The sequence below is a fragment of the Macrobrachium rosenbergii genome, chromosome 45 (genome assembly GCF_040412425.1).
Source record: "Macrobrachium rosenbergii isolate ZJJX-2024 chromosome 45, ASM4041242v1, whole genome shotgun sequence".
Taxonomy (NCBI): Eukaryota; Metazoa; Arthropoda; class Malacostraca; order Decapoda; family Palaemonidae; genus Macrobrachium; species Macrobrachium rosenbergii.
This window is the reverse complement of record NC_089785.1, coordinates 25,544,079-25,561,069: the sequence shown is the minus strand read 5'-3', so window position 1 is coordinate 25,561,069 and position 16,991 is coordinate 25,544,079. Positions and strand designations below refer to the sequence as shown.

General features: G+C 36.8%; 1 long non-coding RNA gene across 2 annotated transcripts; it reads right to left on the bottom strand.

The window, feature by feature from the left end:
- Positions 1 to 367: 367 nt before the first annotated feature.
- LOC136829806 (uncharacterized) lies at positions 368 to 5,840 on the bottom strand. Of its 2 annotated transcripts, XR_010850497.1 has the most exons (4): positions 5,712 to 5,840; positions 5,059 to 5,088; positions 3,886 to 4,054; positions 368 to 792 (listed from the first exon to the last, which is right to left on the bottom strand). It is a non-coding gene; the product is annotated as an uncharacterized lncRNA (long non-coding RNA). The 2 variants fall into 2 exon arrangements; XR_010850496.1 differs by lacking the exon at positions 5,059 to 5,088 and having other exon boundaries at positions 5,712 to 5,830.
- Between the last annotated feature and the right edge of the window lie 11,151 nt (positions 5,841 to 16,991).

Here is a 16,991-nt window from a genome sequence, read left to right as displayed (position 1 = left end):
AAAACCCACTTTTAAATCAGTACCACCAGCTTTATAATAGCGATCAATTTAAAACTGGCAGACTTCTGAATTCATCACTCAAATATCATCACTATCAAATATCAGGCATGTTCATCGCCAGCATGTATATTTGACCTTGCAGCCACCATATACATTTGACCCTCCGCTGGTTGTGTCTAAATATTCAAGGATTTAAATTTAACCTTCAAAAAACCACAGCATTTGATTTAAATTTAAAAGACTGGTCTATGGAATAACTCAGCTCTAAGGTTGCTTACACAATACCAAACTAATTGAACAAACCGGGCAACTCTGCTCATTTCAGTAAAGCAACTGAACCCACTTAAGGCAGTAAAAAAAAACTAAAAATATACTTTCATTTATTATGAACAAAGAAAATCATCCACCATTTCAGGTACAACAAACCTTGGGATACAAAACCAACTCAAATGAAACGAAAGCCTTTTCGAGTTTTCTATTATTGTCAAGACCACATTTTCAAAACCAGATTCAAACTCTCCATCACAGGTTTTACAGTCAGCTTTTTCCTTAAGCAGAATAACTATGCTTTGATGTCTACTGCCCACAAACCAGGAGTTGCAAAGTCTAGTTGAAATCATATTGTATGATGGCTTTATATGATGGCTTGAAATCATATGACCTCTTCGAAGATCTGGTAAGCTAGGTTTTGTTCAAATCCCATCGTGTGATAGCTGGAAACCACATTACTTCAATGATCCAGTAAGCTCACAGTGCCATCCAGTTACTTCAGATTGCCAACTCTTGTAAGTGCTGTTGGGAATAATGATAAATGACTCAGAATCTAGAAGACAACATTCACTAAATTAACTCATGCTTTTATAAGCTGTCAGAATTCTTTATCCCAATTAAATATCAAACTTTAAAAAATCAAAATAGGAAGTCCAAGTTTGAAGGTAATAACTCCTTAACTGATTCTATGACTAGGAAACCTTTGCTTGAAGATGTTAGTTCATTAAATACTGGAATATCAAAATATGGGAGAAACTCTCCCCCCCCCAAAAAAAAAAAAATTAAAAGCAGGATCCTCAAATTCTTCAGGTACATCAAACCAGGGTTACAGACTTCCTCTTAGATTTTCAGAATAACTAGTCAGTCTGAAGCAAACTATTCTTGAAGAACCAAAACCCAGGCGACTTCTCTGCTTTATACCACAAGATTCTGGATGGCAAAAAGTGGCACTTCATAGTCACCAAAAAGGGAGGTGGAAATTACTCTGCCAGTCAAAACTCGTGGCTTGCACTGTCATCTGATAAGAAAAGTGTGGAAGGTTCTCACCACCTGAAAAGACCACAGGGTACACCAGATTACTTCCAGCTTTGACATTTTATCCACTTTCCCTCTCAATCTGAGATGGCGAGCACCGCCATGCAGACTTCATCTTCAATCTCCTAAGAAGGAAACATTCAGCCTCTGGTCCTTATTCTGGAAAACTGCAGAAATAGAAAACCATTCTTTGCCTCTGTACAGACCACAAAAAGGGTGTGCCTACAGCCCACATTTTGGAAGACCAGGAACTAAGCAAACCTTTCATTACTTCAGTTATGTCACATTTGTACATTAACAAGCACCTTATTATGCAACTATCTCTGCACTGGGGAAAATATTGAACTTACCAAGTTCCTATTAAAACTTATCATTCCAGAACCAATATTAGAGGGAAGGAGCCCAGAGTCCAGCAGAATTGGTATGTAACAATTCTCAAATTCAGGAAAACTGCTGTGACAGAAGTCAGTTGGCAAGGAAAAAGAAAGCGCATCACAATGTCACCAGTTATGACAAACTCAAACAGTAAGTGAAAAGGAAAGTCGTACAACTATCAACAGCTCGAAAATCTTCTAAGGCAATTCTCAAATGACTTCACCACTGTATCAGAATTCACTATGCCATTCCAAATACTATAAAAGTACCATGAGCTTTTATGCCCAAAACTAATGTATGGCTTAGGAGTCTTCAGAAAATATTGCAGTGTAAACCCAGAAGTTTTAAACAGAACAGCACCATTGAGATAAATTTTGTAAATTTATATTTACTCAGTCACACCACTAAGGGATCACCTCCAGATGCAGAGTAATGGATGTAGGTAAGTAGATTGAAAAACTAAAGGATTAAAGTATAATTTTAAAAAAGTAGCTTTGAAAGGAATACAGGGGTAAGAGTTAAAATAATGATGAATAATTAAACTTCTATAGATCAAACAAACTGGAAACTGGATATTCCCTAGAACATTTATGTTAAAAATGAACCTGTCACAAATGACTAACAAATTGAACTTCAACATTTTGATTAGAGTAACAGGCAAATTATGTATTTAATTCTTAATTAAGGTAACGTTCATTCACTTAAATCTGTTACGTATATAAAGCAAAAATACTTTTACCTAACCAACCCAGAGCATTAACTAGGGGCCACTGAATAATCAGTTAATAAATACCAGAGTGACAGCCTGACACAAAGGCTATGGGAAGGAAACCAACCCTCAACCAAGATTCAACCCTCAACCAAGATTCAACCCTCAACCAAGATTCAACCCTCAACCAAGATTCAACCCTCAACCAAGATTCAACCCTCAACCAAGATTCAACCCTCAACCAAGATTCAACCCTCAACCAAGATTCAACCCTCAACCAAGATTCAACCCTCAACCAAGATTCAACCCTCAACCACAAGACAAGACACCCACTGGCAAACAAGACACTCCCTTCAAACCTGACTTAGGCATAAAACTGACCCCTTAAACCTTAGTTAAGGTAGACAAGAAGTCAGCCCCCAAGAGTCTCTACAAAAACAGACCTGACCCAAACAAAAACCAGACCAGACTACTGAAGACCACAGCTCAACCCTAATCAAGACTTCCTACTAAAATTACAGCCACACTTCATTGAAAGTAAAGGACCTGAAATAGAGAGGCATTAGTCAGGAACGCAACCGGATCCGTACATGGTAGACCGAAGTCTACCATGTACAGTCCTTGGGCCACCTTTGCCAGAGCAGCTATGCCACCCCGACAAAGGTGGCCCCAATTACATTTTGGACTTGAGACTAAATTCTTAAAACTAGGTAAAACTAAACTAACCTAACATTAGATTTAAACTGTCTTAAAGCCAATAACTTAACTCAAAACTGAAATTCAGATTTAACCTACTTTGAAAACTGATAACCTAATGAACTTTACCTCAAAAGCAGTATACTGAATAGTTAAAATGAACTAGCTTAGTAGTTACAAACCTTTTAGACCTAACCTCTAAGTAACATTGCCACTGCACCTACAGTATATGCTAAACCAAATTCTGCCACTGCACCTACAGTCTATGCTAAACCAAGTTCTGCAACTGCACCTACAGCATAAGCTAAACCAAAGTCTGTCACTGCACCTACAGTATAAGCTAAACCAAATTCTGTCACTGCACCTACAGTATAAGCTAAACCAAATTCTGTCACTGCACCTACAGTATAAGCTAAACCAAGTTCTGTCACTGCACCTACAGTATAAGCTAAACCAAATTCTGTCACTGCACCTACAGTATAAGCTAAACCAAATTCTGTCACTGCACCTACAGTATAAGCTAAACCAAATTCTGCCACTGCACCTACAGTATAAGCTAAACAAAATTCTGCCACTGCACCTACAGCATATGCTAAACAAAATTCTGCCACTGCACCTACAGCATATGCTAAACAAAATTCTGCCACTGCACCTACAGCATATGCTAAACAAAATTCTGCCACTGCACCTACAGCATATGCTAAACAAAATTCTGCCACTGCACCTATAATCCTGACTGACACACTAGTGCCTAGAGCAAGCTTACATTCAAAAGTCCTAGGAATGAGGAAAAAACTTACGTGGTCTTCAAAACACTGCTGGTATGAGCTGGTTTATTTTGTATCCAGGTAACAGCTGGTTGATTTTGTATCCAGGTAACAGACAGGCTGGTTCCTTTGTGCACTTTATCCTCAGTTTTAGGTGCTAGTTCTAGTTATACAGCATCTTCAAGAGACTTCTAAACCTCACCTGAAATTAAAGGATTGGGTCAGGTAATAATTCGTGACTAGTTTCTTAACTTCCATTAATGCCAATTTTTCATTTTTAAAAATTATAATTTTCAGAAGTTTAAATTTTCGGAAATTATTTATTTAAAATCTTAATTTCACTAAGAACAATTAAATTTATAAGGATATCATTTGAATTCACTGCACTAAGAGCTGACAATGAAATTAATCAAGAGAATTATATTAACCACTTCGAGAGAGAATTATATTAACCACTCTTCGAGCTTGATTATGCTAAATAATTTACTTCGAACTGTAAGTGATCATGCTAAAAAATTATAATTCAGTTCATATATGAATTTTCAACAAGATATATCTCGCCAACTATATAGGTAGATCAATATTCCTCAACACCTATAACACTATCAACAATAAATCAAGTATATATATACCTCACTAGCTATATAAACACTTCACCAAAAAGTTATTTCACCTAAGCAGAAATTATTAAATTCATTGTCTTGACATCCACTAGGTTATTAAAGTATCCAGCAAGCTATTATAGCTAGAACTCCGAACAAAATTTCTGGGTACCGTACAACACGAGGCTAATTAACGTGGTAATTGTTTCCAGGACTGGATTAAAGTTCATATAGACTTCGGGGAATAGAACACGCAGACGGAACACTTGTTAAAGTTATGTAATTGAGATGTGAGCAAATGAATATTCAACCTACTTAAGCCACTAAACCAGTTAGACAAATTTTGAAACATGAACATTTGGCAGATAAACTTCAATACTCACTACAAATTTAATACTAGAGTAACATTTTAACAAGCCAGTTAAAGGTCTAAAAATGTAATTAAACTTCCGTCAACCAATAAAACCTGCCACAAAGTGGAACACACTCCATCCAGCAAACAAATCTCACCAATTAAAGGTCCAGTTAAAATCTGACAGTTAATGAGCCAGGCATGATCTTACATTAAATTAAAACTATCAAATCTGAGTTACATTAAACTTACCACTTTCTCGTTTACGTGAATAATTAACACCTGCAATGTAAATAATTGATGTAATTAGCTTTAAATATTAACAGACAGGATTAGATATTTACCAGTTAAATTAACCACAATCCTGTCACCTAGATTAATTTAAACGCGAGTAAATAGTCAAGCCACAAACTAGTCAAAGTCATTTGTAATATGAATAGCCATTTAACAGTTAACTACCCGCCATAAACAGTTATGGATTTAAAACCTGAATAAAAAAAAAAAAACACTTAAAGCCACAAAACTATTTGTAGATCTGAAACAATATTAAAAATCACAAATCCATTAGTTATGGATCGAAAACTAGACAATGAAAGTCGAAATTTCTACTTTAAAATCTATACTTAAGCGCGAATCATTAACAAGCCACAGAACCAAATCGATAAACTTAATAGTTAAGCCACCAAAACTTTTCACTTACACCAAACAATTAAAAACACTCCGTAAAACGCCACACCTGCTTTAGGCAATAGCACTCGCCAATTGAAACATCACTTGACTTAAACTATACCACTTCTAGATTGCATAAACTGAATCACAAATCTTTCAACACCAAAAGCACGGAAACTTATTAAATTAAAAACATTAAATATCCCTAACATGCTATAAACAAAATTGTAACTCACCTTGCAAATTTCCGGGACCAAACTCTGAGGAACGGACTACTAGCAGATACGAGCACTGAACACCACTAGCACCAGCGGAAGACTGAAAATCTTCACCGCGGTTCTCCAGCCACCTGGATTCGGTCAGAAAAAGTTAAAAGACGCCCTAATGACCGTTAGGTGGACAGATGGCCGTTTTTTCTTTTATGGTAATTGGCAAACTGGGCAATTTTCCGAGGGGTATGTCCGCCGGCTCCTTGAGTCCAGGGCATGGATATGGGCGCTGGAATACCGGCCGGTTTTCCAGGAACGAAAAATAAAAGTAATAATAATAATAATTATCTTATTGAATTTGATATTGCATTGCAATGGCCTGCCATTCATGGTGCAATGTAAAGATATATACAGATTATGAGCTTGGAAAAATATGATAAATTATATAGATTTAGTTATAACAATTTTGATAAATTAAATAAAAATATAATAATTATCTTATTGAATTTGATATTGCATTGCAATGGCCTGCGATTCATGATGCAATGTAAAGATATATACAGATTATAAGCTTGGAGAAATATAACAAATTATGCTGATTGTTATAACAATTTTCGTGAAATTAATAATCAATAACAATTATGGTTATTTCCAAAACATTTTGCTGGTAAAATACAACATAACTGTTATGTTATGCATATTGATAAGACGTACAATATTTTAGCCTTTATTGATATTTGACTGTTCGACAAGGATAATTTCCATTTAGAATTACATGATTATTTTTGACACACCACAGACAAATGACATATTCAGTGATAAAGGCACTTAAGGTATTTATTCATTTCTCTGTGCAGTGTATTGGAAATACATTATCAGTGAAATCAGTAGAAACTTTACTTTTTATTTTGCAGTTACCTTGAGGTTTTGCAGTTCAAGAATCCTACAAAAATATCTATACAAAAAGGGCAAAAAGGGTTGCATGTATCAAGATTCATACAAAAATATTGATACGAAAAATACAACCAGGGTTGCATATATTAAGATTCATACAAAAATATCGATACGAAAAATACAAGGGTTACATACATTGAGATTCATACATATATATTGATACGAAAAATACAAGGGTTACATACATTGAGATTCATACATTAATATTGATACGAAAAATACAACAAGGGTTACATACATTGAGATTCATACAAAAATACTGATACGAAAAATACAAGGGTTACATATATTAAGATTCATACAAAAATATCGACACGAAAAATACAAGGGTTACATATATTGAGATTCATGCATAAATATTGATACGAAAAATACAACAAGGGTTGCATATATTAAGATTCATACAAAAATATCGATATAAAAAATACAAAAAAAAGGTTGCATATATTAAGATTCATACAAAAATAACGATACGAAAAATACAAAAATTGTTGAACGTATAAAGATTCCTACAAAATTATCTATACAAAAAGTACAAAAAGGGTTGCTTACATTAACAAACCCAATAATATCGATACGAAAAATACAAAAAAAAAAGGTTTATAAAAAATACCTTTTAATAAAATGCTAGGAAGGACATATTTTTCCAAAATATAAAGAAAAAAAAGCCTGAAATAATTAATATGTTACATAAATATGTTACGTAAATTACATAAATTTAATCAATGTTTTCCAAAATATAAATAAAAAATAGCCTGAAATAACTGATACGTTACATAAATTATGAAAAATTGATTAATATTTTCCAAAATACAAAAAAAAATCCTGAAATAACTGATATGTTACACAAATTACATAAATTACATAAATAGTTTCCAAGATATAAAGAAAAAAAATAGCCTGAAATATCATATATATTAAATTTCAGTCGTTCAAAAGCATAACCTCCATTCAATACCAAATATCAAACTGCTTTATTTACGAGAAATATTGCGGTGCCACTTGGGCAAACCAATAAATCATTTACAATAATTAATAAGAAAATATCTAAATCTGTTAATTTTTTTAAAAGAAAGATTACTTAACCGACAGCCGGTTACGGAATGGGAAAATGATCTTATTTACCCGGCTGGTACTTGCAAAGTCTTGATCACGCGGGAACGTCAGGTTGAACAAGCTACGTAAACGTCGTTATATAGCCGGCTGCTGGTTATGGAAACGACAGTTGTTATTTACACGGATGTATGTATGTATGCATGTATGTATATACATGTATGTAAAATATATATATATATATATATATATATATATATATATATATATATATATATATATATATATATATATATATATATATATATATATATATGTGTGTGTGTGTGTGTGTGTGTGTGTGTGTGTGTGTATACAATACTGGTCTCTCTCTCTCTCTCTCTCTCTCTCTCTCTCTCTCTCTCTCTCTCTCTCTCCACGAATAAGCCAATTACCGCCGGAGACACCAAGCAGTGCGTGCAATCATCCGCTTTCGGCCTGAAATTCTCCAATTAACGAACAGTCATGCAAATACTTCCGGCCACCCAAAGCATGAGATCCGGTAACGCGTTCTGTGTCGGGTCAAAGGGGCGCATGCCGCCCCCCCCTCCCCCGCGCCCACTGAATGAAATTCCCCGATGCTACCATTGACCTAGTTCCGATGTATATATATATATGTATATATATAATGTGAATATAAATATTCATATGCATATTCATATACATATATAAACTCATAGCTTTATATATTATTAAGCAGCTAAAAACACCCTCATTTGAACTGTAACATAATCTATACATTTCTCTACTTAAACATCTAATTACACAGCATACAACATGCAACGAGTAGGCTAGATGCGTGTGAGGCGGCCTTATGCCAGCACAAAGCCTTGTCTTAAGGCAAGATTTGAGAAGACCTGGCAAAGACTGAGAGGTCTGTTGTGGACCTCTGAACCCTGATGTCAGAGACAGTCTTAATTTCAGAATAAGCTGAGTCTGTACATCACAGTTCATGATCTCCTGAACAAGTCAGGAGACTGACCAGGAACAGACAGAGATTAATAATTAATAGTCATAGAAAAATTGATAATTTTCAGTATCCTACTGGCCCTCCGGAGGATTTAGGAACCCTGGGGTCCTACAGGGGATTTAGGAATCCTGGGGTCCTACTGGGGATTTAGAAGAAGGAAAATACGACGAAGGAGGTATCAAACGGAAGGAATAGATTGATTTTAATCATTAATATTCACAAAAAATGATAGTCTTAAGTATCCCATTGACCCTTCAGAGGATTCAGGAACCCTGGGGTCCTACAGAGGATTTAGGAACCCAGGGGACCTACAGGGGATTAAGAAGAAGGAAAATACGACGAAGGAGATATAAAACGGTAGGAACAGACCGATGCACAAAAAAATGACAATTTTCAGTATCCTATTGGCCCCTCAGAGGATTTAAGAACCCTGGGGTCCTTCAGAGGATTTAGGAACCCTGGGGTCCTACAGGGGATTGGAAGGAGGGGCAAAATACGACGAAGGAGATAAACGATCGTTCTTTTCCCCCAAGACAAAAGGACTCGTGGAATTACCCTGAGGAGAATATTTAAGTGGGAAAAAAGCCGAAATATGAGGGCAGGTTTTTCTACGGGAGTAATTATATCCCTAATGAGGATACGGGGAGAGAGAGAGAGAGAGAGAGAGAGAGAGAGAGAGAGAGAGAGAGAGAGAGAGGAAAAGGCTTCTATAAGAATTGAGAGAGAGAGAGGAAGGGAGATAGAGAAGGAAAAGGCTTCTGGAAGAATTGAGAGAGAGAGAGAGAGAGAGAGAGAGAGAGAGAGAGAGAGAGAGAGAGAGAGAGAATGGAAAAGGCTTCTGCAAGAATTGAGAGAGAGAGAGAGAGAGAGAGAGAGAGAGAGAGAGAGAGAGAAAGGAAAAGGCTTCTGGAAGAATTGAGAGAGAGAGAGAGAGAGAGAGAGAGAGAGAGAGAGAGAGAGAGAAAGGAAAAGGCTTCTGGAAGAACTGAGAGAGAGAGAGAGAGAGAGAGAGAGAGAGTGCAAATTCCGCAATCTTTTCCAATCTCTATTCCCCAAACGCCTCTCATATTTCACCTTGGCTGGTTCCCGGAGACACTGAGGAGAGATTTAAGTCTCTTAGCGAAATGACTAAGTCAATATTTTGGTTATACGTCACCTGGGGGAATTCTCACGCAAAGGAGAATTTTATGACGCCCGGGGTAGAAACTAAACAGATTCCGATGGGTGCTCTAATGGCGTGGGGTGGATGAGTCTCAACGTTGTTTTCTTCTTTGGGTGAGTGTGTGGATGCAAACACACACACACACACACACACACACACATATATATATATATATATATATATATATATATATATATATATATATATATATATATGTATGTATACATATGGACATTTCCAGCTAATGCACTCACAAAGTCATGTTGCGAGGCAACGAAGTTCCCACGTCTTGAGAATACCTGACGTATACAGTTTTACTTTTTAGGAAACTTGCCGGTCAACAGCTGATCATCCTCTCAAGGTTCTTTAGAGTGCCTTTACTTGTGACCGATAAGCTTTTCATATATATATATATATATATATATATATATATATACACACATACATATACATACATACATAAATACAAAACCTCCTCAACAATGCTAACAGAGGAAGCTAAAGAACCAGAAATGGCAATTGTATCTCCCTCTTGTTTATCCAGTTCCTGAGGGATGTGATAATGATGATGAAGACCTCTCCGAAATGTGGAACTGGACGGCGATGATCAGATATGTGATCATTGTGGAGAAGATCTGGAAATGGAGGAAAAAAGAAAATGGCAGCTACAAGATGGCGTCTGGTTAAAATGACAGAAATTGAAGATGGGAGTTACAAGATGGCGCTTAGTTAAAGTGACAGAAATTGAAAATGGAAGGTACATAATGGCATTAAGCTAAAGTGACAGAAAGAGAATATGGCAGCTACATAATGGCGTTTGGCTAAATTGGAGCAGAGATAGAATATGGTAGTTACAAAATGGCGATTAACAAGAATAACACAGAAAAACAAAATGGTGCTTCACTAAAATTACCCAGAAATACAAAATGGCCAATAACCAAATTGATGCAAAAATACAAAATGGCAGCTACAAAATGGCATTTAACCAAAATAACACAACAAAAGAAGATGGCCGCCACAAAATGGCGTTTTACCATAATGATACACAAAAAAAAAGAAAATGACCAATACAAAATGGCGTTTGAGAAAATTAAAATGTAATTTTAATTTTTGTAGATTTACTTATGAGTGAAATTATTTTTATGAGTAATCAATAGATTAAATCATGAGGAAAATCACTAAATAAAAAAAACAGAAATGCAGTATTGGGAAACGAATGGTTGTCATCACTGCAAGGAAGATAGGAATCTTGATAAATCTTGATAATGACAAAGAAAGCACACGATCACTCAGCAAGATTAATAAATAAATATGCAAACAGATGAACGAATAAGTAAATAAACAGCCCAAGTAACTAATTAACGAGAAATGACTCCCTCCATAAGAAAAAATGAAATATTACAGTAAGGAAAAATGAAACAGGAATGAGGCCAAGGGAAAAATAACACCCAGGTAAATTCTACCAGGCATTAGCGATAAGCTTATCAGGTACATTTCTTAGTTGAGATTTGGGGGGTGCCGGGGTGGGGTGGTGTGTGGGGGGGGCAAAGACCCCTCGATCTGATAACGTTAACCAACCGGAGCTAAAGGAGGAGGAGGAGGAGGAGGAGGAGGAAGAGATAAAGGCTTAATGAAAGAGATAAATATTACTATTCTGGGCTTTGGGGAATAAAATGGCCTCCAGACGCGTTTTGTACGAGGGTAGAAAATCTCATGGTTAAAAATGTCAGGATGGAAAATCCTACTACTAAGTCTTAGGATGTTAGGATTGTAGATCAGATGGAAATGACGTGTGTGATTTGGTAATGATGATGATTCCTTTGGTGATGGTGCGTGGGTGATGATGATAATAATAATAATAATAATAATAATAATAATAATAATAATAATAATAATAATAATAATAATAATAATAATATTAAAATATTTTTTGTTTACTAAGTTGGATTAGGTGGTGATAAACTGATTTCATAAGGAAATGGCTAATAATAATAATAATAATAATAATAATAATAATAATAATAATAATAATAATAATAACAAAGCATTTATAATCTTCCAAATCACATGAGAGACAAACCAGAAAGTATTCACAAAGGAATAACTAATCATCTAAACACATCAAATTCTGTAGCATCCTGTATCAATATTCCTTTAAAATAATATTAATAAACCACAAAAAAAAAACTGTCTCACCGGAATTAGACAGTGCCTTCCGAGACAGAAGAGGCCACAGACGGAGAATTGGACTCCCGTCTCCAGATGTCTAATTAGACGGCGAAGATGAAACTGCTTTTATTTTATTTTATTTTTTTTTTTAAGGAAGATAAAGAGAGTAATTGTAATGGAGGCGTTTGTTAAGGAGCCAATATATTTCAGTTTGCTTTTACGCAGTTGTATGTTTATATGTATATGTATATATATTTATACATATATAAATCCATACCTGTTTATGATGCTTGTCATCCGTCGCGCCCAGGACCCCTAATTTCCGTAATTGCCGGACCAGGTAATTACGCTGTAATGAAAGGAGTATCAGGTGCTGACGGGTGTTACAGTGAAAATACAGAAATGAATGATATGAAATTTATCAGAAATAAATCATATATGTACTGATATAATCACACGAAAAATATTATTGCTTCAATAATCTTTTAATAATTTGACTGTTAATAATCTGAAAGGGGTTATAATCGAATTATAACCCCTGTCAAATTATTTACAGGTGTATAATCCCTGTAAATGACAGGGGTTATATTCGCATTATAACCCCTGTCAAATTATTTATAACATGGGTTGTATTCGAATTATAACCCCTGTTATAAATAGCTTGACAGAAGTTATAAATAATTTTCTATGGAATAAGTACAACAGATAATTGATGTTCAAATCTGTGTTCTATAAATTGATTACCAATGCTTATGTATCTATGAACTTTCACCCTACCAGGGAATGGGCCGAGATCGATCCCGTGGGAGGAAAACGACTTGGGCACGTTTTCTAAATAAAATATTGTGGATCGCAGTCAGGCTGGAAGAAGGTGTGTGTATATATATATATATATATATATATATATATATATATATATATATATATATATATATATATATATATATATATATATATATATATATATATATATTATTCTGCAATTCAGCCTATTCTCTAGTCGGGGTCGCTGTTCTGAACGAGCCTGAACCAGTTGTTCCTGTCTTAAACAGCCCATTTAACAATTCGTATGGCAGATGTTTTACAAAATGGATACCCTTTCTGACTCCAGCCTTCCCCAGTAACCCAGTGTTTGTGTCTGTGTGTGTGTGTGTTTGTGTGTGTGTATGTGCATGTCTGTACATCAATTTCTCCAACAGCTGACACGTAATAAACAAACCTTCCGCAAAAGTGGGCCAGGAGAACAGACTAGAATAACAATGCTGACCCCAACCTTCGCGACGACATAGACATCAAGTCCTGTCCCATCGTTCTCTGTGAATCTATAGGACATTGTCAGCACAACCAGCATCATCTTCAGAATCTTCACCACAATCAACAAACCGCTGTAACTCATCATCGAGTAGACCACTTGGTCTGTGGCCGCCAAGAAACTGAGGAGATTGTCCAAGCAGGTTTCTGGGTCAATAACGCCAACATCTGGAATTTCCTGAAGACTGGTTTCTATGGTTTGAATTCCCATAGGTCTAGCATCAATTGTTTCAGTTTTCCTAGGCCTCATATCTATAGTTTGAGTTCCCTTAGGCCTAAAGTCAATAGCCTCAGTTTCTCTAGGCCTATAGGGCGAGGATGCAGATGAACACAGGCAGTTTTTCCAATTTTTCCTGTAAACTGAGTGGTAATGTTTCTGCTCTGAAGCCTGCTCATCAACACCAATATCTCCAGTTTCCTGAGGCCTGATGGCAATAGTTCGAATTCCCTTAGGCCTAAAATCAATAGCCTCAGTTTCCTTACGCCTAAAGTCAATAGCCTCAGTTTCCTTACGCCTATAGGGCGTTGATGTAGATGAACACAGGCTGCTTTTCCAATTTTTCCTGTAAATAGAATGGTAATGTTTCTTCTCCGAAGCCTGCAGGGTCTGTTCTGTAAGTTCGTCACAGTTCCAAGCACGTACCAAAGCAACAACCTTTTTCTGGAGTTGATAAGCCAACACTCGGGATACGCAATACAATAGGCCAAAGGTCGCAGCAGAACTCAGGGTGGTGGATATTGCAAAACTGACAAAATCGAACAATTCGTAGAGTGTCCCTTCCCTCCTGCTGGTCCCAGAGAAGAGGGAGCCTAGAACAGTCATCACTGGATGCAGAATGTCACCAGCTAGGATCGAGAGAATCACTACAGTGCCCAGGTCGAAATTACTGTGGTCTGGAACGTCCTGGAATTCCAGCAGCTCCATGATCAACACGAGGCGCTTCCTGGCGTAGACGGTGTAGACGTGAAAGAACAGGAGCCCCGTGGAATTGGCTAAATACGTCAGGGTGGTCATCACGGAGAAGGTGTCTTCCAGGCTGAAGTCTTTTGAAATCAGGTTGATGGCGCGAATCAGGAGAAAGGTTACGAGGAGGAACGACGACCACACGAAGCTCCTTCTGTCTGGATGGATTTTGACTGTTAAGACGCCCCCAACTCCTTCTGTCTCTTTACAGTGCCTCCTGCAGGCTTCGATCCTGTAGGGGAAGGCGCCCAGGCATCGAATCACATGCAGGATTATCAAAACTGGATGGCGACGGGACTTGAATATCGACTGTTCCATGTTCTGCTGGAATGTAAACAATCCCTCTCTTTCTATCTCTCTCTCTCTCTCTCTCTCTCTGTCTGTCTGTCTGTCTGTCTCTCTCTCTCTCTCTCTCTCTCTCTCTCTCTCTCTCTCTCTCTCTCTCTCAGTAGCGGATATCCAACTGAACTCCACAACTGAAGTAACCTAGCATAGAGAATTAAATAGTACTCTCTCTCTCTCTCTCTCTCTCTCTCTCTCTCTCTCTCTCTCTCTCTCTCTCTCTCTCTCAGTATCAGATATCCAACTGAACTCCCCAAAAGAAGTAACTTAACCTAACCTAGAGAATTCAGCAGTAATCGATATGATAACTCATCGCGATCTTGAGCTGTCAGTCAAAATATTAAACCAATAAACTATAAACCGGAAATTCACAGAATTCGGCGATGGACCGGTGCCACCATTAGTCATCCGCTCAATGAACTGTCTCTGTTACAACGAATTTCTTTAAAATGGTATACATTAAGTGCCTTCAAGATCCTGGTAGCATATAAATATAAATCGTTATGACAATCAATCATTTTTCAAAGGTTTTTGAAATTGCCTGTTGAAATAGGTTTTTGTATTCACAGTTTTCGTTATAAAAAAATTAGAATATTCTTTTACGAAAATATATATAATTAAAAATAGTTTTTTGACCAAAATACAATGTTTTTTTTCTTTAAATATTTTAAGGTCACGTTTATTGCTATGAAGATACAATAAGGAAACATTTGAACTGAACTATTTAGAGGAAAACATTGCTCGAGTGTAAAAGTTGAGAGAGAGAGAGAGAGAGAGAGAGAGAGAGAGAGAGAGAGAGAGAGAGAGAGAGAGAGAGAGAGAGAGAGAAAGTTATAAGACTCCATATCATCACAGCCACATTAAAATCTTCCGCAGAACATAACCGTAATTTCAAGATCCCCTTCAGACGAAATCATTGAACCTATAGAATACAAATTACTTCATTTCTGGAGGCACCATTTATTTCCCTTCAGTAAACTTTCCTGTAATTAAAAATATTCTGGATAAAATATATCTCCCCTCTTCTTCTTCTTCTTCTTCTTCCTCATACTTTCGTCATCTTCGACTTTCTTTTCTTTCTTTCAGGGAAAGTGAGACGTAGAGATGATTAAAACTTTCCAATTGTTATTGGTAACTTTTTTTTTTATTATTTACCAGAGCTGAACTTTCGGATCGTCTTGATTCTGCAAATATCCTGTTCTTTCTCTCTCTCTCTCTTTCTCTCTTTCTCTCTCTCTCTCTCTTTCTCTCTCAGCTTAACATTCTCCCTCCCTTCATCACACTTCGCATAGTATCTCTCTCTCTCTCTCTCTCTCTCTCTCTCTCTCTCTCACACACACACACACACAAACACACTCACACAGAAAATGTCTCTCTCTCTCTCTCTATCTCAGCTTAACTTTCTCCCTCCCTCCCTCTCACTTTACAGACAATCACTCTCTCTCTCTCTCTCTCTCTCTCTCTCTCTCTCTCTCTCTCTCTCTCTCTCTCTCTCTATCATGGACAAACTACGCATTTACTGAAGAAAGTTACAGTTGACGAATGCATGACTAGAGAGAGAGAGAGAGAGAGAGAGAGAGAGAGAGAGAGAGAGAGAGAGAGAGAGAGATCTGGCACAACAGTGGTCTGGGACGAATGAGAGAAAGAGAGAGATAGAGAGAGAGAGAGAGAGAGAAATCCAGCACAATGCTCTGAAACAAATGAGAGAGAGAGAGAGAGAGAGAGAGAGAGAGAGAGAGAGAGAGAGAGAGAGAATCGATACACAGCTTATAAAACCTCTTGTTTCCATTACATTTTTTGTTTATATTTCAGCCTCGTGTACTTCTACCCAACAAACCCACCCCCCCAAAAAAAATACCTCCCCCTCTCCCCCCTCCCCCACCCCGTCCCCATATCACATCATTCGGTTTGAAAAGGCAAATGAAAAACTCCCTTTTCAATCTCGATGGAGAAGGAAAAAAAACACGGCGGTGTTTAGTGTTTTGTTTCCTAAACACGTAAATAAACAGGCAATATTACGGAGAAGGGAATCAGGAATTAATGATAAACAAGGGCGTGGCAGAAATAAAGGATAATTTTAATATGTGTATATGAATTTTTAACCACGGGTCGGTGGTGGCTCGGCGTATGTCGTTGCCAGACGCACGATTATGGCTAATTTTAACCTTATATCAATTAAAAATTACTGAGGCTAGAGGGCTGTAATTTGGTATGTTTGATGACTGGAGGGTGGATGATCAACGTACCAATTTGCAGCCCTCTAGCCTCAGTAGTTTTTAAGATTTGTGGGCGGACAGAAAAGTACGGACAGAATAAAGTGCGGACCGAAAAAAGTGCGGGCAG